Below are 25072 nucleotides of genomic sequence, written 5' to 3'. Positions count from 1 at the left end.
GGGAGGAGAGGTGTGCTGCATACTCATTGAAGGGAGCACTTAAAACCACAAGAGAAAATTCACTGGAGGCTCAAGGAGAGAAACTAGCCATGAAACATCCCAAAATTGACGCACAGCTAAACTTTGGAAAACTTCAGCCCCGCTAAGTCTGTTTGTCTGGCCTCAGATACTGCGCTCCCTGCTGAGACCACCCAGCATTTTCCATTTATATCTTGAAACTCCTGTGTGTTGGGATGTGTTTCCACCCATTAGTGCCTCAGCCATATTGGTTCCCTTCATCACCCTCTGCAGCAACATCTTTGTTAAAACAGTCAAGAGAATTCGAAATTTGGCAAGTAATTGATCTCATTCTGAAACTGTCCAAACTTGTAATAAATATATTGCTGCACTACCAGACACCCAAGGGACCTGTTTTGTTGTGATACAGAACCAGACCACTTGATGCATGTTCCTTGTTTGGGTGGAAATGATACAGGCACATAGGAACATTGGAACGAAAGAATGCCTGGTAACTCCTCAAGCAACTCCCACCATTCAATAAGATTATGACTGCTCTTTGCGTTAACTCTACATATCAGTGGGCAGCATGGTGGCACAGTGGCTAGCACTGCTGTCTCACAGTGCCTGAGACCCAGGTTCAATTCCTGCCTCAGGCGACTGACTGTGTGGAGTTTGCACATTCTCCCTGTGGCTGCATGGGTTTCCTCTGGGTGCTCCAGTTTCCTCCCACGGTCCAAAGATATGCGGGTTAGGTGAAAGGGCCTGTTTCCACACTGTAAGTAATCTAATCTAATCCACTTTAGTTCCCCCATCCCTCGATACTTTGCTGAACAATCCATCAAACTCAGTTTTCAAATCAACAACCAATCTCGCATAAGTTAGTGCCTGGTGAAGTGAGTTCTAAATCTCTATCACCTTTCACAAGATGGCATGTTCCCTATTTCTAGAATCTAATCTTTAGGCTCTGCCTTTCTAGTCATAGATTCCACAAGCAGCAGTTATGGTGGGCAGAGTGTGTTATAGGGCCCAGGGGCTCTCAACCAATGACTGAAGAGCTGGCAAGAGCCTTGGTTGCCTCTCTTCAGGAAGGTCTGCTGTAGTAAGTGCCAATTAGATACTTACCTGGGCAGTGGTAGTCCTTTCTTGGCATTGTGAACCCAAAGGTGGAAGATTGGTGAGAGACCCAGCACACAGATGCATGATGGCAGCAAGGTCAAATGTGTGTAAGGAGCTCATGGGAAAGAGAGGTAGGCAGTAGGGGCATGGTTGGCATTCAGTGGGTATCTCCTTTCCAGATTTCCTTTTAATTTCAAAAATATACTTTATTCTTAAAAACATCTATAAATGCATACATAGTTACAAATGCAGTTTGGTTCTACACAGTAGCATATGAAGGAACAAACAAACATTGGAGCTTGACTCAATCCAACAAAACAAACCAAAGGCATTTCTTACTTGTGCAGGATTATATTTGCATATATTTGAGGCACTGGGAAGGTCCAATAAATGAAAAGACCACCATTTAATTTCAGCAGAAAGACCACAGACGGTGGTGTCGGGAAAGACCACAGACGGTGGTCTTTCCCGACAGCACCTCAGCAACAGCTGCCCCAAGCTTTAGGATGTCCCCGAGCACGTAGTCCTGGACCTTGGAATGTGCCAGTCTGCAACCCTCAGGGTTAACTCCTTGCCCTCAAAGACAAACAGATTTCGGGCAGACCAAAAATCATCTTTCACTGAGTTGGTGGTTCTCCAGGCTCAGTTGATGTTTGTTTCGGTGTGTGTGTCCAAGGGAACACACCAGAGAGCAGAGAGAGCAGCGTGACGGAGCTGTTTGGGATGAACCTCAACATAAACCATTGCATCTGTCTCCAAACTTCCTTTGCAAAGGCACATTCCTGAAAAAGATGTGTGATAGTGTCTACCCCAACATCCCACAGCACAACTGCTGTGAGGGCAGGCACAGTGGCACAGACAGTCCAGGCGGAGAAGAAAGATCTCGCACATTGTGGCCTCTCACCAACCGTGTGGTTTCTTGGTGCTTTTGGAAAGTTCTGGTGATGAGGCATTCTGTGATAGTTGGATTTGAATTGTGTTGCCTCTGTAGATTGCGCCTTGAGCAGAACGTTGTGCTACCACAATCTTTGCATCACACTGAGTTAATCTGCAGTTTTCAGGATTGTGCTTTTGAGCAAGTGTTTGACCACAGTCACCAACACTACCACTGAACAAGTTTCTGCTTCTCAGATGAACCAAATCTGACTTGTCATCTTCCAATTTGGGAGGGAGAGTCGTCTGGTGTTAATGTCTTCTGAAACAGCTCTATTTTTTAAAAAGTTATTCACAAGGTGTGGTGTCTCTATCCATCAAGGGTTAAAGAATGACCCATCTAGATCATTCATGTTCTTTAGGGAAGGAAATCCAGCATCCATCAAAGTTTTACCGGCACATCCACCAATATCATTTATTGTATCCGTTGCTCCCGATGCGGTCTCCTCTACAATGGGGAGACTGGGCGCCCCTCAGCAGAGCCCTTTAGGGAACATCTCCGGGACACCCACACCAATCAACCACACCGCCCTGTGACCCAACATTTTAACTCCCCCTCCCACTCAGCCAAGGATATGGAGGTCCTGGACCTCCTTCACTGCCGCTCCCTCATCACCTGACACCTGGAGGAAGAACGCCTCATTTTCCGCCTCAGAACTCTTCAACCCCAGGGCATCAATGTGGACTTCACCAGTTTCCTCATTTCCCCTTCCCCCACCTCACCCCAGCTCCAATCTTCCAGCTCAGCATTGTCCCCATGATTTGCCTTACCTGCCTATCTTCCTTTCCACCTATCCACTCCACCCTCCCCCCGACCTATCACCTTCATCCCCTCCCCCACTCACCTATTGTACTCTATTCTACTTTCTCCCCACCCCCACCCTCCTCTCATTTATCTCTCCACCCTTCAGGCACTCTGCCTGTATTCCTGATGAAGGGCTTTTGCCCAAAACATCGCTTTTACTGCTCCTCGGATGCTGCCTGAACTGCTGTGCTTTCCAGCACCACTCTAATCTAGACTCTGGTTTCCATCATCAGCAGAGATTGTTTTTACCAAGCATCCTTACCTGGTCTAGCTACATGTGTCTCCAGACCCACAGCAATGTGGTTGACACTTAACTCTTCTCTGAAGTGGTCTAACAAATCATTCAGTTCAAGAATATTTAGGGATAGGCAACAGTTTCTGGTCTTGTCAATGACACCCACACACCATTGTTACAATCAAGTGCATATTACTCTGCTCATCACTACTCCATGGGTCACAATGTAAAATAAATATAGTTTTACCTAAGTCCTGATATCACCAATTCTACACCTTCTCTATATTAGGCTTAGAGTGAAAAGATCCATCAACTGACTTTCTTTAATCATACAATAATGTTGCGTTTATATATTATGAAACAAACTGACTTAATGAAGATGCAATCTGTAGTTTGACAATGTAAGCATTTACCCTTCTTACTAATGCACAAACACACATACATTTACAAACATGCACAAATTCTAGGCAAAGAGAAAAAATGTCCCCCAGCAGATTCACTTCAAAATATTTTTTTTCTCTCTGGCCAATTTTGGTTATTTTTGAAAGCAAAAAGGATATAAAAGGTGTAGAATGCTCCAAAGTCTGTCAATGTAGTGTTCTTTCATATGGGGTCAAGTCATTAATTGCACACAATTCTCTCTGGGGTCCTGGCAGACACAGATTCCTCTTGAAACGTGATATTGAGAAGGCCTTCCATTCACTTGTCAAGCAGAACAATCAGTTTTCACCCTGGCCACGCAGTAATGTTATTTCAGAAACAGGAGACACAAGTTGAATAGCGTGTTCCAGCAGTTTATCCCCAAATGAAAATCCAAATCCATAGTCTAAGCCTGAAAGCACCATTTTAAGTGAAACAGCTACAATATGCAGTTGTAAATGGGTCATGGGTTATCCCTGAAGTGAGTATTATCTGGAATCATGTAGCTTGCAATAAATGCTTTATTTAACAAACAGTTTGAATGAATCTTTTTATTAAACTTTTCCTTAAAAATTCAGGCTTCTCCACCTTTAGGGGCTGCACTGCTGCCTCACAGCGCAAGAGACCCGGGTTCAATTCCCACCTCAGGCGACTGACTGTATGGAGTTTGCACATTCTCCCCATGTCTGTGTGGGTTTCCTCCGGGTGCTCCGGTTTCCTCCCACAGTCCAAAGATGTGCAGGTCAGGTGAATTGGCCATGCTAAATTGCCTGTAGTGTTAGGTTAGGGGTATGGGTAGGTGGCAGGTTGTTGTGGGCGGCATGGTGGCACAGTGGTTAGCACTGCTGCCTCACAGTGCCGGAGACCCGGGTCCAATTCCCGCCTCAGGCGACTGACTGTGTGGAGTTTGCACGTTCTCCCTGTGTCTGCGTGGGTTTCCTCTGGGTGCTCTGGTTTCCTCCCACAGTCCAAAGATGTGTAGGCCAGGTGAATTGGCCATGCTAAATTGTCTGTAGTGTTAGGTAATGGGTAAATGTAGGGGTATGGGTGCGTTGCGCTTTAGCGGGTCAGTGTGGACTTGTTGGGCCGAAGGGCTTGTTTCCACACTGTAAGTAATCTAATCTAAAAGACCATGCTGAGAAATCAAGTTATTAACAATAAAGTGGGTTGTCATATCAGCAGTTATGACAACAGAAATAATTTAAAAAATTAGATACATAACTGACAATTGTGCTTCCTGCAACTATTCTTGTATATCTTTCTAAACTCAAACTAATGCCTGCACATTTTTCCTCAATTATGTTATCAGCAAGTTGGATATCAAGATGTTGAATTTATTTCCAATAATTGCATATTGATTCCAATGAGGTAATATTTAGATTACTTACAGTGTGGAAACAGGCCCTTCGGCCCAACAAGTTCACACCGACCCTCCAAAAAGCAACCCACCCAGACCCACTCCCCTGCATTTACTCCTTCACCTAACACTATGGGCAATTTAGCATGGCCAATTCACCTAACCTGCATATTTTTGGACTGTGGGAGGAAACTAGAGCACTTGGAGAAAACCCACGCAAACACAGGGTGAATATGCAAACTCCACATAGAGGCAAGAATTGAACCTGGGTCCCTGGTGCTGTGAGGCAGCAGTGCTAACCACAGTGCCACCATGCCACCCATGACTTATGCAGCCAGATCTTTTGATGTGTGTGACAATGTTTTTTTTAAGTTCATGTTTTACTGTGTGACTTGGTATATTTTTTGCCTAATGTCTTGCAATAATTATGTTAGTTCCCGTTAAATGGGAATTGAGACACATAGTACTGAAGAATTCAATAAACTGCAATTACAATTTTTGCTATCTATGTATGCACACTATAATAACATGCTACATGTCTGAAATCAATCAAGCTCAGCAATTTGGGCGTTGTTGTTTTCCTTGGTGTCGCAATGCCAGAACCATCAATTAGATTGAGACTGAGATCTTTATACCACATGCTTTGATTTAGAGAAGACAATAGCATGTCCTTTAAAAATATTTCACACATCTGCAATGAGAGATAACACACTGTGGGTTTTGCCTTTTGAACTGAAGTGAGACAGTTAAGACATTTTACAAACTCAAAATATACATAGTTAAAAATTACACAATACCAGGTTATAGTCCAACAGGTTTATTTGGAAGCACTAGCTTTCTGAGCGCTGCATCTTCACCGGGTGGTTGTGGAGAATAAGATCATAAGACACAGAATTCATAGCAAAAGTTTATGGTGTGATGTAATTGAAATGATAAATTAAAAAAGACCTGGATTGTTTGTTAAGTCTCTCATCTTTTAGAATGACCGTGTTGGTTTCAGTTCTTTCAAATGTAAATTATAGAACATTTTTGAAGGTCCGTTCTCAAGTGAACTTTAACAATTGGTATCGTGTCAGCACAGACAATGCATTTAAGGTGTGAGGCTGTCTGTACCACAATGTTCAGACTGATTCTAATCTTACATGGATTCATTCCGTTCTGGAGCACCGACAGTCTCACACCTTAAGTGCATTGTCTGTGCCGACATGACACCAATTGTTAGAGTTCACTTGAGAATGTACCTTCAAAAATGTTCTGCAATTTACATATGAAAGCACTGAAACCAACATGGTCCTTCTAAAAGTTGACAGACTTAACAAATAATCCAGGTCTTTTTCAATATATCATTTCAGTTACATCACTCTTTAAGCTTTTGCTACAAATTCTGTGTCTTATGATCTTATACTCCACAACCGCCCAATGAAGGAGCTGCACTCCGAAAGCTAGTGCTTCCAAATAAACCTGTTGGACTATAACCTAGTGTTGTGTGATTTTTAACTTTGTACACCCCCATCCAACACCGGCATCCCCAAATCAAAACATTCATGGTACATTTTAACACAAGCTTCTGATGCAAATTTGTTAGGAAAAGCAAGATTGATCTGATATACAACACCCCATCCGGGTTACATATAGGAATTCCTAATGTGATATTTCTTAGAAACACAGAAAAACTGGAGAAATTCAGCAGATTTTTTTCTTTTTTTTTAAGCTCATGGTTGTGTGTATATAAAGATTCAGTAAAAAAAGACGCCACTGTGAAGGAACTTTATTCAATATTTCCACCACAAGGAAAAACACCCATTTGAAATGCAGCAGATAAAGTGTTGACTTAAGTGGACAAATTGTTGTGTCACCATAATCTTACCACACCATTGGGGCTGTTTTCTCATTAGAGAGAAGCAACTGGTGGTGATTTAACCTGAGGGACACCAGACAAGGGAAGGAGGAGAATCTTTCATGGTAACTTCAAACCGGTGAGGGGAATTGATTTAGCTTAGTGGGCTGGATTGTTGGTTTACAAAGCATTGTGATTCCAACAGTATGGGTTCAACTCCCCTCATGGGTTTGAGGTTCCCCAATGGGCAAATACAGTGAAGGTAAAGATCAGCAAAGATTTACCTCAGTGACAGCACAGACTTGGTGTTGGTTGGATCATTCCTCTCCATACATTACAGTCATTATCATAAACTTAATGTCAATAGCTGGAGGACACGGTAGAAGGATACATGGCAAAAAGAAAATGCAGTAACCCTTTGACAAAGTGACCAAATCTCATAGAATAACTCATGTTTTACAGGAAATAAAAAAAAATAATTGAACACCCAGACACTGCATGAGTCATTTTGTGGTTCCAAGATAAATCACTGATAGTAATTCAGAAATGAATTTCAAAATCAGTCACTAGTAGTTCATCATTTAAATATAAGTTTTCACTGCCGGTTAAAGTATAAATCATAGCTTACGTTGTGGCTGGAATCGGATTAAATCAGCCGGAAGCTGCTTTGACACATCATATCCCACATCATTTTCTTTTGTGACTCATACCTGTGTTGGGGCGAGCAGCAATTTTCAACGTTAGGTATAATACCAGAATCAGAGGTTATTATCAGGACAAGTCTCATTTGCTGAGACATGTCCCCCAAAATTGACTTACTTCCACTCAAGAGTTGTGGTTCCAGAGGTGACTAAATAATCCAATGCTGGTGTAGTGATTGGAACCAGATGGATCTCATTGACTATGAGATCCATGATTGGGGTTGTTAACCTGGATAAATCAGGAAGCTCTGAGTGACCAATATAAACAGGTCCAGGCAGCAGGCCGTGGAGGGGATCGTTAGGGCCGACTGCCTGCCCCTCTTCCGCGGTTACATTAGAGCCCAGGTGTCCTTGGAGAGGGAGCACACGGTGTCCACCAACACCCTGGAGTTGTTCAGGGAGAGGTGGGCGCCGCAGGGAGTGGAGTGCATCATTTCCCCCTCCAACTCTATTTTGATTTAGTCCCTGCCCTCCCCTTCACTGTTTTGATCACACAGCATTGCCCTTTGATGTGAAGGGCACTGCTCGTCACAGGCCACTCGGGTGTTTTCCTACTTTTCCTGGTGGTGGAAATTAAATAAAGATTTGTGCACTTTATGTCTCTCACTGTGTCTCACAGCTGCACACACACACACCATGGGTGCTGGGGTTAAAAATAATAAACACTACCGCAGTTAGGCGGTATTGTGGGGGTTAATTCCAAAAAAAGAAAAAAAAAAGAAAAAAAAAGAACAGGAGTGTCCCCTAGAAAAAAAAAAGAAATAAACAGGTCCAGGCAGCAGGCCGTGGAGGGGATCGTTAGGGCCGACTGCCTGCCCCTCTTCCGCGGTTACATTAGAGCCCAGGTGTCCTTGGAGAGGGAGCACACGGTGTCCACCAACACCCTGGAGTTGTTCAGGGAGAGGTGGGCACCACAGGAAGTGGAGTGCATAATTTTCCCCTCCAGCTCTATTTTTATTTAGTCCCTGCCCTCTCCTTCACTGTTTGATCACACAGCATTGCCCTTTGATGCGAAGGGCACTGCTTGTCACTGGCCACCCGGGTGTTTTCCTATCTTTCTGGTGGTGAAAATTGAATAAAGATTTGTGCACTTTGTGTCTCTCACTGTGTCTCACACCTGCCCACACACACCATGGGTGCTCGGGAAAAAATAAACACTACCGCAGTTAGGCGGTAGTGTGGGGGTAGGAAAAAAAGAGAGAAAAAAAAAAGAAATTTTAAAAAATTTTTAAAAATAAACAGGTCCAGGCAGTGGGCCGTGGAGGGGGTCGTTAGGGCCGACTGCTTGCTCCTCTTCCGCGGTTACGTTAGAGCCCGTGTGTCCTTGGAGAAGGAGCACGCGGTGTCCACCAACACCCTGGAGTTGTTCAGGGAGAGGTGGGCGCCGCAGGGAGTGGAGTGCATCATTTCCCCCTCCAACTCTATTTTGATTTAATCCCTGCTCTCTCCTTCACTGTTTAATCACACAGCATTGCCCTTTGTGAGGGGCACTGCTTGTCACTGGCCACTTGGGTGTTTCCGTTTTTCCTGGTGGTGGATATTAAATAAAGGTTCGTGCAACTTGCGTCTCTCACTGTGTCTCACACCTACACACACACACCATGGGTGCTGGGGAAAAAATAAGAACTACCGCAGTTCGGGGGGTAGTGTGGGGGTTAAAAAGAAAAAAAAATAAACAGGAGTGCCAGAGGTTCTGAAAAAAAGAGAAAAAAAATAAAAAATTAAACAGGTCCAGGCAGCGGGCCGTGGAGGGGGTCATTAGGGCCGACTGTCTGCCTCTCTTCCGCAGTTACGTTAGGGTGTCCTTGGAGAAGGAGCATGCGGTGTCCACCAACACCTTGGAGCTGTTCATGGAGAGGTGGGCGCCGCAGGGAGTGGAGGGCATTATTTTCCCCTCCAACTCTATTTTGATTTAATCCCTGCCCTCCCCTTCACTGTTTGATCACACAGCATTGCCTTTTGATGTGAAGGGCACTGCTTGTCACTGGCCACTTGGGTGTTTCTTTGCTTTCTGGTGGTGGAAATTTGAATAAAGATTTGTGCACCTCGTGTCCTTCACTGTGTCTCACACCTACACACACACAACATGGGTGAGGGGGAAAAATTAGCATTACCGCAGTTAGGCGGTAATGTGGGGAAAAAAGAATAAAAGAAAAAAAAACAGGGGAAAACTGGTTGTATGGTGCGGTTTGGGGTTTGGCTTTGGTGCTCCTTTCCCCTGTAAATGGCTGGTTCTTGTACATGGCTCTTCATGTTAACTGTTTGGTTGTAATTTATACTGATTAATAATTTTTTAAAAAATAAACAGGAGATTCAGAAGCTCCTCAGTTCAGGGGACTGACTCTGAGCTGGTTGTGTACTGTGCACATGTAAATAAAGGGTGACCTGTGATGGGATACTGGCCTCTACGCAATTTTTTTAGCTGGATCCAGATTTCTCAATGCAAGCTAGGCCAGGCAGTTTTTGAGAAAGGTGGGTGGGATGTTTGGGTTTCTGTACACTCCTTCCAATGCTTGTGTTTGGTATCCAGCTACACTCTTGATAGTTGAGCGGGTGTAGTTTATGCAACAGGAGGAGATTAATAGAGGACCTTACTCAACCAGATGTTTAGCCAAATGTCCATTCTCTTACGCACCCCGTGAATGAACTGGTGATGGTTTGGAACGCCACTTCTGAGTGTGCACACAAGAAGACATAGAGAAAAGGAATAGGGAGGCCTTTCAGCCTCCAACCCTGCACTGCTACATGCAAATGTTGTCTGCATACTATAGCTCAATAATCGAAATTGGGATGGTCTTGGTTCTGAACCGGAGGTGACACAAGTTGAATTGTTTCCTATTCATTCCGTAGATTAGCTCTGGACAAACAGGAATTTCCATGTATATGAGGTAAAATGTTACAGTGAAGAAGATCCTAGTTTGAAGCCAATCTGCGGATATAACATTCCTTGGTGGATCTGTTGAGGATGATAATACCTTGCGCTTTGTTGAGAAAAAGGCAGACGTTATTGATGAATTTCTGTGAGCGAATAAATTTAAGCAGAATTCTCCATGATCCTTCCTGGTTGAGGGAACCCACTATGTTTTAGGTTGAAGGAGGCGACAACTGCTGCTCTTTGCACTTTTCTTGTACTAATTTTATAGATCATGTTTACTATACCTCAAGATGGTAGGAATCTGCATTGTGACTCTGGTAGGAACTGTTTAGCTACTGAGGTTCCTTGGGGGAAATTGACAGGGTAGATGTGGAGAAGTTGTTTCTCCAGGACCAGAGGACATAATCTCAGAATAAGGGGTCACCTAGAATTGATGGAGATGAGGAGGGATTTCTTCTCTCAGAATTGTAAACCTGTAGGATTCTTTATCTCCAGAGGGCTTTTAGTTTGTTCATGGGATGTGAGTGTCACTAGCTAGGCCAGAATTTATTGCCCATACCCAGTTTCCCAGAAGGCAATTAAGAATCATCATGTTATAAAAGCAAATTACTGCAGATGCTGGAGTCTGAAACCAAGAGAAAATGCTGGAAAATCTCAGCAGGTCTGGCAGCATCTGTAAGGAGAGAAAAGAGCTGACGTTTCAAGTCTAACTGACCCTTTGTCAAAGAATCATCACATTGTTGGCCATCTGGAGTCATATGTGGTCCAGACCAAGTAAGGATGGCAGAGTTTCTTCCCCAGGACATGTTAGCAAAGCATCTGAGTTTTTAAGACAATGATCGGTGGATACATAGTCATCAATAAACTAGCTTTTACTTTCAGATTTTTATTGAATTCAATTTCCAATATTTGCCAGAGTGAAATTTGAATCCATGTATCCTGATCATTGTAACTCTGGATTACTAGTCCATTGTTGACTATAGAGCCTGAGTCATTGAAGATAAGCAAGGCTGAGATGAACAGATTTTTCATCAGTAAGGGAATCAGGAATTATGAGGAAAAGGCAGGAAAGTCAGCACGGTGGCACAGTGGTTAGCACTGCTGCCTCACAGCGCCAGGGACCTGGGTTCAATTCCCGCCTCAGGCGACTGACTGTGTGGAGTTTGCACGTTCTCCCCGTGTCTGCGTGGGTTTCCTCCGGGTGCTCCGGTTTCCTCCCACAGTCCAAAGATGTGCGGGTCAGGTGAATTGGCCATGCTAAATTGCCCGTAGTGTTAGGTAAGGGGTATATGTAGGGGTATGGGTGGGTTGCGCTTCGGCGGGTCGGTGTGGACTTGTTGGGCCGAAGGGCCTGTTTCCACACTGTAAATAATCTAATCTAATCAAACTCAATGGACTGAATGGTCTGCTGTTGCTTCTACATCTTGTGGTCAGTGAGAGAAGGTGATCGAGGAGCATTTTTGCAATGATCTTCCCAGTGATGGACAACTTTCTGTAGTTGTCATGATTGCTCTGATCTCCTTCCTTGAAGATGGTCACAAAAATGTGTTACAGAGATGGGCTGGAACACTCTCCCTATTTTGGATGAGGGAGGTAAGTTCAAGACTGCCTCTGTATTTAAGTATTGCTCCTGAGATTCCCTCAGTGCTAAGCTGTTGGATGACTCTTTCAGACTGTGGCCAGTCTGCTGTTGTGCTGAAGTGATGGAAGAGGGGTTGCATGTTATGAGTAAGGATAATGGCACTGACATTGAGCACTGGGTCTCAACTAAGGAAACCCTCAAAGTTAGCTCTCCTCAAGCACTGACTACATCTTTTTCTTTGCACATTCATTTAGTAGCATGAAGAAGCAAGGAAAAGAGTAAAGCTCCTCCTATTCTGCTCCAGCGATGTGCCTCACTGTATCAATGTGTGTGTTCTTCTCACTATTAGCAGCCCTCAATGTTAATTCATCCTGGATTAGACATGATTACTCCAATCATGTCTTTCCTGATGAAGGGCTTTTGCCCAAAACATCGATTTTCCCGCTCCTCAGATGTTGCCTCACCTGCTGTGCTTTTCCAGCACCACTCTGATCTTGACCCCCATGATTACTCCAATGTCCACCTTCCACAAATATGAGTGCAACCAGAACTCTACCCGTGATCTAATTGGACCATGTCCTGTTTGCCCATCACCTTCTGACTTTCATTGTCTCTCAGACTACCTGTAACCGTCTTCTTGTTCATAACACAATACCTGAAATCAGCCTGGACCGTTTTCTCTGAATTGCCTCCAATGGTAGTATATCCTTCTTAGGATAAGAGGAATAAAACTGTTCACAGTATTCCAGCTGTGCTCTGACTAGTGCCTTGATAGTTCCAATGAAGCCTCCTTGCTTTTATACTCCATTTGGAATAAAAGCCAACATTCCATTTGCCTTCCCTACTACCCAAGGAACTTGAATGCTAGCATTTTGTGATTTATGCACAAAGATTCACCTCAAGTCCTTTATACTGTAGCTTTCTGAAGCCTTTTCCCATTTAAATAATATGCAGCTCCTCTATTATTCCTTGAAAAAAGTATGTTACACCATATTTTCTATTATTGCTGTATTTTGAGGCTCTTTTTGCACATATCCTTCCTTCCACCCCACTTTGTTGTTCAGGAGACTTTGCACCTTTTGAGTCAGTGTACCTCCCTCACCATCTCTTCCACAGTTGCATCACCGCCACGGTGGTAAACAACTGAATTTCAAAAGCTGTTGAGGAAAAAAGCTCTCAGCCTATCTAGCCAGTTGCTCCCAGACTAAAATAACTTCACAGAGGCAGGTATCCTGCCGCCAAGTCACCCTTTGTTTACACATGGAGAGTCCTTGACACTGACTCTGCTCTCTCAGAGCCAGCTCTGTGGAGACAGAACCTCTGACACTCCTGTTTATATCTGTCAGCCAGGGGTCCCTGATTGGGGCTGTTAGTCTGATCCAATCAGGGAACTCATATGCTATGAGCTCCACCAGGCCAACCTCATTACAGTCACTGCACTGACTGCAATATGAATCTAATCCAGTGACTTTAATGAATCTTCTGAGTTCTGCAGAATTGCTCCTGAAGTTAACTAAACCAGCAAAATGCCAAAAGTCCTAAAGGAAAGTAGAAATATTGTAATGTGTTTAACGAAGGATAGACGCAGTTATTTGTAACCTGTACTCTATGTTACAGCAGTGACCAAACTTAAAAAGTACTTCCATGTTTTTTTTTAAAAGTCAGCATTGAACATAGGTGACTTAACTATGGCCCTCTTTCTTTACAGAGGCTGCAGTATGATGTTATTCACAGCATTGTCTATTTTTATGTCTGAACCAGTCCATAGTGAAAGACAGAGAGAATAATTAGTTTGGACATCTTCCTTGTGTATTTGTCTCAGGGTGGATTCAAAATTAGGTCCCAAAGATGTGGGAAATGTCTTTACACATTTATTCCTCTACTTTGTGCCTTTTGATTATTAATTGTCTTTGAAGCCCTGTCTAGTGTTGATGAATGGCAGTTAAACAAGAACAAATTAATGACAAATGGCTAGAGGCTTAAACAAAATTCAATAAGGATCCACATTCTGAACAACAGGCAGTGATGGTCACAAGACATGTAAATAGACATTGAGTGTGGGTAGCAATCGGCACAGCTATAACATGACCCTGAAGAATTACTCTTAAGTCGAAGATTAAGGATGAGGTATAAATGTTTAGATTACAGAAAACCTAGCAACACCTAATGACTTTGAAGTTGGAGTTGAGTAAATGACAGAGAATGTTGATTGAAGGAAAATTAAAACTATTAAAAGATTAGTTTCTAAGTATGAGAGGGATTAATGGCCTTGTGGTTGTGGTTTGAGTCACTGCAGCAATTTAAAATGTTCTTTCTTGCTCACATTACACTTGCAACTGCCCACTACTGCAGGCATGCAAAATTCTCCCCAAAAAAGAGTTCACATAACAGTAGCAGAATTATTTTTGAACAGGAAGCCAAATTTATTAACATAAAACTACCCAACGGTGAAATAATAGAACTCCGCTTAAAAGTTTAAAAAGAAGAACTCGGACCATTAGGCTGAAAGTACAGCAAATATTATGAAGCAATTAGCATTAGAATTGTATTTATAAAATAGCTATTAAAGATATCAATTGGCAGGATGATATTGGACTGTACCATTGCAACACTTTGTCAGCAGTTTCAGTGAGGGAATTTTTAACTAAGCCATTCAGTAGCAAAAAGGTAGGATTTTGCTGCATTACAGCAAATTCATCTGCCAATGCCTATCGGACAGACAACACCTGAAGGACACTGTATGCCCAACATCCTTACCCTTTAACAAGAACAGATCCGAAATGCCAACCAGACTACAATGAACACTAGGAATCATGGCAGTACACCAACCCACAGCCACACTATGCCAAGTACTCACAAGATCGAAAGACCCCACACCCAGAACATGCAGGACCAATATGATGTACAAAGTCCTCGTAATGACCGCCACAAACATTACATTAGACAGACTGGAAGAAAACAAGCAATCCAGATACACGAACACCAACTAGCAGCACAGCCAGTTTTTCTCCATCTCAGTACACGCAGTCAAAGAGGACCACCAATGTGACTGGGACCACGCAACCATCCTAGGACAAGCTAAGCAGAGACATGCACAGGAATTCTTCGACACCTGGTTTTCAACCAACAATGCCATCAACAAGCCTGTTGACATAGGTCCCATATACAAACCACTGCAAAGGAAAAGTGGAAGTAATACCACCCACCTTAACAAACTGGGACACAGAAAAAGGGCTTATGCCCGAAACGTCGATTCTCCTGCTCCTTGGATGCTGCCTGACCTGCTGCGCTTTTCCAGCAACACATTTTTCAGCATAAAAATATCAAGCAGAATAGAACAACAACACTTCACTGAAGTCGCACTGATGGTGTTGTCTCATGTGGTAATGAAAAGTTGGGTGACAAACACCAGCTCAGCGAGCTAACTTACAACCAAATCTGACATTATTTAGCAGACTGACGCACATGTAGCTAAATCCATATCAATGTGGTTGCCTCTTAAACATTCTCTGGACTGGTTGAGCAAACCACTCAGTTCAAGGTGCTATAACCAAGTGAGAAGAGACGAATTGGTACCCTTCTGTTCAACCTGTTTATCCACAAACATTTATATATTTTTTATCTTTCCAAAATAAAATGCTTCAACACATTAATTTCTGTCAGTAGGAACTAATTGTAACTTTTTTTGAGTGAAGTAAACAACAATTTTATGATCTACTAATCCTGAGAGAAAAAAAAAGATATGATGTCAAGCATGTGTACATACAGCCTACAAAGTTTTAAATAAAAGATTGTGTCCAGTACAAAAGGAAGTAGAAAGGAACATTCATTTTAATGTTGTCAGGGTGAAGTGTAATGTTCTAGCCTGAGATCATGGTTATTCAATTAATGCCTTAAAGCATCAACAGCAGCTAATGCTGACGTTATTATTGTATTATCAGTGTTCTGAAGTTACTTTTAAAGGACGAAGAAATAAAACCAAAATTTCTCTGCCAAATGGATTATTCTTGAAGGCAAAACGATACAGCATGGAACATTCTGGAATCTATTGCTCTGATGTTTTGGCTGATGTGGCCAAGCTACTAATTATGCAAAGTCTGAGATCTTACAGACACAACCTCCTCAGGAAGGACAATCTTGAGATATTTCTTCAATTAGTACATCAAGAGATCACTCTGAGCTCAACAAGAAAGATTTTTATTTCATTTAGGAGAGGTATCAGCTGAGCAGCTTGTTCTTAGTAAGTTTTCCTCCAACTCAATTCATTCTGAGCAGTCTTCCCTCCACTTGAACAGAATAAAGACAACCCTTCTCCAAACTAGTAACTGCTGAGAACAGTCCAAGCAAACAAGGAGTTATTACCACCCATTTCATTTACAGGAAGCCTTGTTAAAAGGAAATCCAGTGTCCTTGGTAAACTTGCAATGGCCTCTTAAAAGAAACCATTCCACATATTTCTGCAGAACCTGAATTAGATTAACTTTGCACAATCTTCATAACTTTGTTGAAGGTCCCTCTGTGAGGACTATATACATCCCTTCCTCTGTCATGTGCTTAGCAAATGTGCAGGGACAGCTCCAGACTGTCAGTGCTTAAACATGGAGATGGTGAGGACTGCTGATGCTGGAAAGTCAGAGTCGATAAAGTGTGGAGCTGGAAAAAGCACAACAGGCCTGGCAGCATCAGGGGAGCAGGGATCAGGATCATATCAAGAGGATCATGTAAACATTTGCTCTCCTTTTCTAAAATGCACATAATTGGATTCAAAGCAATTTGTAGTGGGTTTACTCAAAAATTCCTCATCTTGAACAGGTCGGGACCATATCCATTAGAGTTCAGATGAATGAGGAGTGGTCTTATTGAATCAAATAAGATTGTGAGGAGACTTGGCAGGATTGATGTTGAGAGGATATTTCCTCCAGTGTGTGAAACGAGAACAAAGGGACACAGTTTAAAAATGAGGGTCCTCCCATGTAAGACAGAGATGAGATGAAACATATTTTTCTTAGAGAATTGGAAGCTTGCATGGAACTCCCTTCCCCAGAGAATAGTGGATGCAGAGTTACTGGATATTTTTAAGGCATAGTTATTAGATTCTTCATGATCGAGAGGAGTTAAGAATCAGGAGTCAGCCGGTAAACAGAAATGTGAGGTTGTATCCACAGTCAGATTTTATATGATGGGTGGAACAGAATCGAGGGGCTGACTGGCCTATTCTTGCTGTTTAATTATATACTTTTATGTCTCTGAAGACATACATTTAAGATTATTGACAAAAGAACCAGAGGAGAGATTGCTAGTGGTTAAGTTTCACAGGTGAAGGATGTTGTTCAGCCAATACTGGGAGTACTAACAAAGAAAGACTGCAGGGGTGTAGTGTTGGAAGCACGCATACCCAATATTGCATTCTGTAAATGAACTTATTGTAAAGACAAACATCAATACTCCATTTACTTGTTTATGGGATTAATTAACAAAGATGAGGAGAATATTTTAATGCCGTTTATTATTACGATTTACAATGTACTTCCTAAAAGGGTAGTCAAGATGTGGAGGTCCTGGTGTTGGGCTGGGGTGGAAAAAGTCGGAAGTCACACGACATCGGGTTATAGTCCAACAGCTTTATTTGAAATCACAAACTTTCAGAGCACTGCTTCTTCCTGTGATGCAGGAACAGCACTCGAAAGCGTGTGCTTTCAAATGAACCTGTTGGACTATAACCTGGTGTCTTGTGACTTCTGATCTTAAAAGGGTAGTAGAAACAGTTTTTGTAGTAACTTTCAGAAAATACATTGGATACATCCTTGAGAAAGCTGCTTATGTCTGAGAAAATGGAATGGCATCAATTGAATAAGTTTTCCAAAGAGACAGGAGAGGAATGTGTGTTTCCGAATGCATGCATAGTCAAGAAGGCAGTGTAGCCTTGCATTCTACATGTGCTATTCATTTGGTGACACACAAAACATTTAAGTTACAGAGACAGAATTGCAGCAGCTCAGAAGCAGGCCATTGGCTCGTTATGATAGTGCTGACTTTTTGGATGAGCAATTCACCTCAGTTGTACGTAATGTTGGAGAATGACAGGTATGGTTCATGAAGTATTCATTTTTAATGTGCTACAAAGAGCTGAAGCTGACTTTTTTTAATGATGTGGAGGAGCCATGTTTTACTGAGTTGACAATGTTAAAAATCACACAACACCAGGTTATAGTCCAACAGGTTTATTTGGAAGCGCTAGCTTTCGGAGCGCTGACCCAAACACCTGGTGAAGGAGCAGCGCTCCGAAAGCTAGTGCTTCCAAATAAGCTGTTGGATTATAACCTGGTGTTGTGTGATTTTTGACTTCTTTTAATTACACTTGACTCTCAATGAGAAACATTATGTGGCTAGCATTTTCATTATCATCGTCATTTTCTGTTCTGACCTGTTTTAACAGGAATTTATATTTATCAAACCATCTGAATTTTTATTTATTAAACCATCTCTGGTTCTTTTATATTTGGCTTTGATACAAATCCAGTTTAATAAACAAAAGTAGCAACTGGAGATACAGAAATGAAACCAGGAAGTTTGTTTTATATTGTTGTGACTTTATTTACTTGCTGAATTAATTCTATCACTGTCCTATTTACTAGAAAGGGACTTTACAAGTTAATGCTCACGAATCAATGTTTAGCTGCCATTAGTAGATTTTTCTCTTCTTTTTTAGAGGCATTTCCTGTTTATTATACTCACAGCTTTGACTATTTTTAGCGTACTTTCACAGGTTGCGCCTCTTTTTATCGAAAAGTGCCAAAAGTATTTGCAGCAATCGTGTCAGAGCTAAGCGATTAAAATTGCTTGGCCGGAGGTTTGTTAGAAATGTAAAAATTTAAAACATTAGACTTTTGAAGTGGTTCACTTACTTGCAGATAGATTTATGTTCACAAAGACAGATGGTTAGTCTCCCAGAGAATCAGGGAATATGGGAGTGGGCAGAAAAGTGGCATGGAAGTTCAGTGAACACATTGAAAGTTGGAGCAGGCTCAAAGGGCTACATGGTGCATTCCTGTTCCTCTTTCTTATTCTTTTAAGGTTTAAGTGACCTATTACCAATACCACTTTGGGTTAACAGTGATGATTAATAGTGTAGCTGGAAGAGCAAAACTACAAGAGATCTTAAATGAATGGGCAAGAATGTGTAGAAGCAAATATGAGATAATCCACGTGTGACATATAAGGGTAAAATGGAGTGCTTTCCAAATAGCAAAAAAGTAAGAAACATTGGAGATCCAAAAAAAGCTGGGACTCCAGACTATTTCAAGGATTAAATCACTGGAAGAGATGATACCAACAAGTTATATTCCTTCGCATTTAAAGTATCAAGTGTTGATTTTATTGAATCTTCTAAGATATTAAGGTAGAGTAGATAGAGAAAATCTCCTTCCATTGGTAAGAAGTCCAAGACAAAAGGCCAAAGTCTTTTGGCCTGCAACAGTAGTAGAATTATCAAATTTAAGGGCATTTAAATGGTGATTGGATAGACATATGGATGAAAATGGAATAGTGTACATTAGATGGGCTACAGACTGATTCCACAGTTCGACACAACATTAAGGGCTGAAGGGCCTGTACTGTGCTGTAATGTTCTATGTTTTATATGTTCTAAAAATTCAAGGTACATCTTTCAGCAGTGAAGACAGAAAACGTTTCTACATCAATGTTTGAACCATTTGGAATTCTCTTCTACAACTGACAATTGATGCTACATCAAGTGTCAACTTTAAGTAGGATAAAATATTCTTAGCGAAAAGAATTAAAGGATATAGGACAAAACAGGTGTACAAAGTAATCTTGTAAATAAAGTTGCCATAGCCTTACCAGACCAAAGAGGGGCACTCCCATTACAGGGAGATGATTGATAGGGGTTTAACCTGAGGGAGGGTCACCATGCCTCAAGTGATGGGGAGAGGTTGAGACGGAGAGTCCTTCATGGTAACCTTGGCCAGTATCAGAATTAAACCCATACTTAGCTTATTATTACAAGCTTATTATTAGCTTGTATTAGCTTATTATTACAAGCAGCCATCCAGCTAAATGAACTAATTAACTGTCTTACAGAGTAGTCATGATATCCTGAAGGGATGGAAAAAGCTCAAAAGGTGAAATGTTCTTTTCCTGGTTACATGTGTTTTTGAATGTGTTCAAAAAATTCTAAAGGCTTTAAATTTTGCCTCATTAATTGATGGTCATCAAATGACTCATAGCATAATATACAAATAACTAGACCCATGCAGATTAAGAAGGGAGAACAATAGTGATTAGGATATGTGTACAAAGTTGTCTCGTGTCAGCTTGGTGGACACTGGGGATAGTATGAAGATGATGTGTGGAATTGAATTTCCCAATCTTTGACGAAGTAATTGAATTCTTTATTCCTGGACTGTGAATCACTGTTGCTCATGAAAATGCCATAATACTTGAAGTTTACTTTTAGGTATTTGATAATTTCAATGATATTCATTGAAGTCAACTAACTATCTCCCGGTGGTCAGGGCAGCAATCCACTGTAACAGCGCCAGACACCGGGTTCAATTCCCGTCTCAGGCGACTCTCTGTGTGGAGTTTGCACATTCTTCCCATGTCTGCATGGGTTTCCTCCGGGTGCTCCAGTTTCCTCCCACAATCCAAAAATGTGTAGGTTAGGTGAATTGGCCATGCTAAATTGCACGTAGTGTTAGGTGTAGGGGAATGGGTTTGGATGGGTTGCGTGTCAGTGTGGACTTGTTGGGCCGAAGGGCCTGTTTCCACACTGTAAGTAATCTAATCTACAATCATTTCCTCTGCGTGGGAAGAAGTATACTTTCAGCTACATCAATATTCTGTCTGCAATCAGCTATTCTCTATCTTGCTAAGCTTGACATTCATTACAAACACTACACTGGCAGATCTGTTCCTTGATTTTGGTGACTAGGTCAGATCTCTCTCCTCCTCAGATTTGATTCAGCCTCTCGTTGGTTTGCATGGATGTGCTTGAGTATCTCAGCACTCAATCCTTGAGGGTAAAGACTCTATTTCCTTTGTTGAGCTACTTTGCACAGGTCTGAGAAGATCATGATGGTGCATAGTGCACCAATGTCTATCTGACATTTTAGGTTGACCTGAAGTTCTCTGTATCTGGTATGGGGAAAGCAGTGCTCTCACTGCAAGAAGCTAAATCATTTTGCACACAAGTGTATGGCTAAAAAGAAGCACAGCAAGCAGGCCACTGGAGAGGTATTGGCTGAAGTGATTGAGTGGTTACTGGCTTGCTGTAAAGACAATAATCTCTCCCTCAACATCAGCAAAATGAAGGAGCTGGTCATTGATTTCAGGAAGTGGAGTGAAGGGCACACCCCTGTCTAGATCAGTGGTGCTGAGGTGGAGATGGTTGAGCGCATCAAGTTCCTGGGAGTGATGATCACCAACAATCTGTCCTGGTCCACTTACACTGGTCAAGAAAGCACACCAATGTCTTTACTTCCTCAGGAGTCTAAGGAAATTTGGCATGTCCACAAAGACTCTTATCTTTTTATGGATGCACGATTGAAAGCATCCTATCTGGGTGCATCACAGTATGGTATGGCAACTGCTTGTCCCAAAAACACAAGAGAGTCGTGAACACAGCCCCATCCATCACACAAACCAACCTTCCATCTGTTGACTGTGTCTACACTTCCCATTGCCACGGGAAAGCAGCCAATGTAATCAAAGACCCTTCCCACCCTGGTTATACACTCTTTCATCCTCTTCCATTGAGCAGAAGATAAAAAAGTTTGAATACACATACAAATAGATTCAGGAACAGCTTCTTCCCCCATAATCAGATTTTTGAGCAGATTTCTCAAATATTCATTCTGGTCTCTCTTCCTGCACCTTCTCTGCAGCTGTAACGCTGTATTGTGCACATTGTTCTTCTACCCTGATGCAGTTTGTATAGTATGATTTGCCTGTGCAGCATTCAAAACAACATTTTTCACTACATCTCAGGACATGTGATTAAAAATAATGAATCTATCAAGATTCTGACAGATCACAATACACCATACAGCCAGTTGGTTCGGTCGAGTTAATAGGTGAGACTCCTATTGTGGCTGTTACAATGAGGATTGCAGAAGGAAAACATTGACTTGAGGTCCAAGATGTGCTTTTTTAACTTTTAAAAATTCTGTTGTGTGCTTTTCTTTTCTGTTCTTCAGAGAGATTTCAGATGAAACATATTTTGAACTTGCTTAATCTCAACAGTGAAAAAAATGTAGTCACTCATCTTTGTTGAGGTCTGTTTAAAAATTTTTTATCAGCATTGCATAATTTTGCATGTTCATGAAATAATTCTCAGTTTTGCCTCATGTCCCCAATCATTTGAACAGGGGCAGGAAGTAGAAAAGTTGCAACCATTTGTCTCTGAAGCAGTGTTTTTACTGCAATTTTTGTGTCTATTTTTCTATTTTTCTTGAGTAGCAGCCTACAACACTGCTGCTATGATTTTCATTTCAGCTCTAGACACTCCCCACTCCTGATACCATGTTTTGAATGTGTTCAATGTGAGGACCTTCTTTATTGGAATCTTAGAATTAGAAACTCAGAATTAGTTTTATTGTCACATATACTCAAATAAGTATAGTGAAATGTTTACAAGTCATCACTTACGGTGCCACTTTAGTACAAACTTAAGCTTAATGATATCGGGATACACAGTATGTGCTTCACTGTAAAGGTCATATGACGATGACAGCTCAGATCATGTATTTGTTCCAATTGCATTTCAATCCAAACAGTTCTAAACCTAGCCAGGGGATATTTGTTAATCTTAGCTCAAAAATTGAGGAGGGTTTTGGTAAACTGTTGGATGCCTTGGAAACTATGAAGGAGATCAGGTAGACTTGGAGAAGGTGGTTTCACACGTGAGGAGTTCACAATTAAGAGGCAGAAGACAGTCGCTAATGAATCCATTGAGGAAAAATCATCTCCACTTTGAAAGTGGCAAGGATGTGAAAGTTGCTTCCTCATTTTGTAGTTGTGGTTAATACTTTTAAATAGAAGTTAAGCAAGTGCTTATGATAGAAAGAAAAAGGATATATTGATAGGGTGAAAGGCAAGTCACAATGGAGGAGGCAGATGTGGAGCATAGACAGCAGCATAAACCTGCTGGAAAGAATGGCCTTTCATTATCTTTTGTGTAATTCAATGATTGTCAGTCAATAGCAACAACAACTTTCATTTAAATACCACCCCTAACATATTAAAGTATCCCCAGACACCGGACTGAAATGTTGTCTGAAACAATTTGTAAGTAAGGCACGTCAGGAGATGTTAAACCAACTGAAAGTCAGCTTTATGGAACACCTTAAAGGAATGAAGTGAGATGGAGAGGTGGAGAGATTCAGGAAAAGAATTCAAGCGTAGAAGGTTGGATAACAATTGGAGATGTGCAAGGAACGCAGAATTACAGGAAAGCACTGGCTTCAGAATGTTGTAGGGTTAGAGGAAGCTGCAGAGATAGGAAGTGATGAGGTCAAAGAAGGGTTAGAAAAAAAGTGTGAGAATTTGAAATTGTGGTGTTACTGGACCAGTTTGCCACCCAGATGTGCAACCATAATGATTGTGAAACTTTCTGCACAACATGAGTACAAGTCAGCGAGTCACTGAAAGAACATGGCAAGTATCGTACCGCAAACACTGCTGACCTGAAATAAATCCTGCAGCTAATGCAGAGTTAGCAGGTCGAGGCAGGGCCTGTCGTGGGAAAAGAAGTTTACCTTTTAAGTCCTTAACCATCTGTCAAAACAACTCAAACATTGATTCCATTTTTAGTTTAGATTCCTTACAGTGTGGAAACAGGCCCTTCAGCCCAACCAGTCACACTGACCCTCTGAAGAATAACCCATCCAGACCCATTTCCCTCTGACTAATATACCTAACACTATGGGCAATTTAGCATGGCCAATTCACCTGACCTGCACATCTTTGGACCGTGGGAGGAAACCAGAGCAAAGCACATAGACACGGGAAGAATGTGCACACAGGGTAAAACAATGATTGCAGATACTGGAAACCAGATTCTGGAGTAGAGTGGTGCTGGAAAAGCACACCAGTTCAGGCAGCATCTGAGGAGCAGGAAAATCAACATATCAGGTATTCCTGATGAAGGGCATTTGCCCAAAACGACAATACTCCACACAGACAACCACCCAAGGCTGGAATCAAACCTGGGACCCTGGTGCTGTGAGGCAGCAGTGCTAACTGCTGAGCCATCATACCACCCCTACAAACTTCTCCTTCGACAAATGGTACGTTACTTGCTGAGTATTCCCAGCTCTTTGTGAGTGCTTAAAGACATAGTAGGCTTGTGGCTGAGACACTAAAACAGAATGGAATCGAGACCAGCTGAATAGCCAATGAATTCTAATGAAAGTGTTACTCTTCCTTTTGCCTTTTCATGGGTGTCTCTCTTGCCCCTGAAACAGAATGTTTACTAGCACTCTCCAGAGATTTGAAAGGCACACTTTGGACTGACACTTGAGTAGTGCCAAACTGGTGAAGTTCCTTTCTTTTCTGTAGGGTGTCACACCAAGGTGGTGCTTGCACTCCCAAGGAGGTCAGTTTGCATGCTGCTTTTTGAAGATGTGTTGAGCCTCAGCAGCTTCTCTGGCCATTGTCATCTTGTTTCAGCTAGGCCTTTACACTCTACCACCATCCATAGTAGTCCCACTTTAACAGCACTATGGGTGGGCCTACACCTTGTGGACTGCAGTGATTCAGGAAAGTGGCTTGACATCGCCACCACCACCTCAAGGGCAATAAGGAGTGGGCAACAGATTTTGCCCAGCTGGTGACATCCGTGTCCCATAAGAGATGAAAAATAAATCTGGTTGCATGCTGATTGGTTGCCATATTCAATGACATCACAATTAACAAATTGAATGCAAAGCATTTTGGGATGATCTGACATTGTTAAAGGTGCTGTATAAATGCTAGTTGATTTATGTATCAGGTGATAACTTGCAATGAAGGTCCAGCAACTTGCTTACTTTTACTGCAGATTTTCTACAATTTGGACAATATGACCAGAAGGAATAAGAATAGGAGCAGACCATTCAGTCCTCAAGCCTGCTCTCCCAATCAGTGTGATCGTGGCTCATTTCACATTCCTTGTGTCCACTTTTCAGCCCTTTCTCTGTAACCTTTGATTC

Source organism: Hemiscyllium ocellatum, chromosome 6 (genome assembly GCF_020745735.1).
Source record: "Hemiscyllium ocellatum isolate sHemOce1 chromosome 6, sHemOce1.pat.X.cur, whole genome shotgun sequence".
Classification (NCBI taxonomy): Eukaryota; Metazoa; Chordata; class Chondrichthyes; order Orectolobiformes; family Hemiscylliidae; genus Hemiscyllium; species Hemiscyllium ocellatum.
This window is presented reverse-complemented; position numbering follows the sequence as displayed.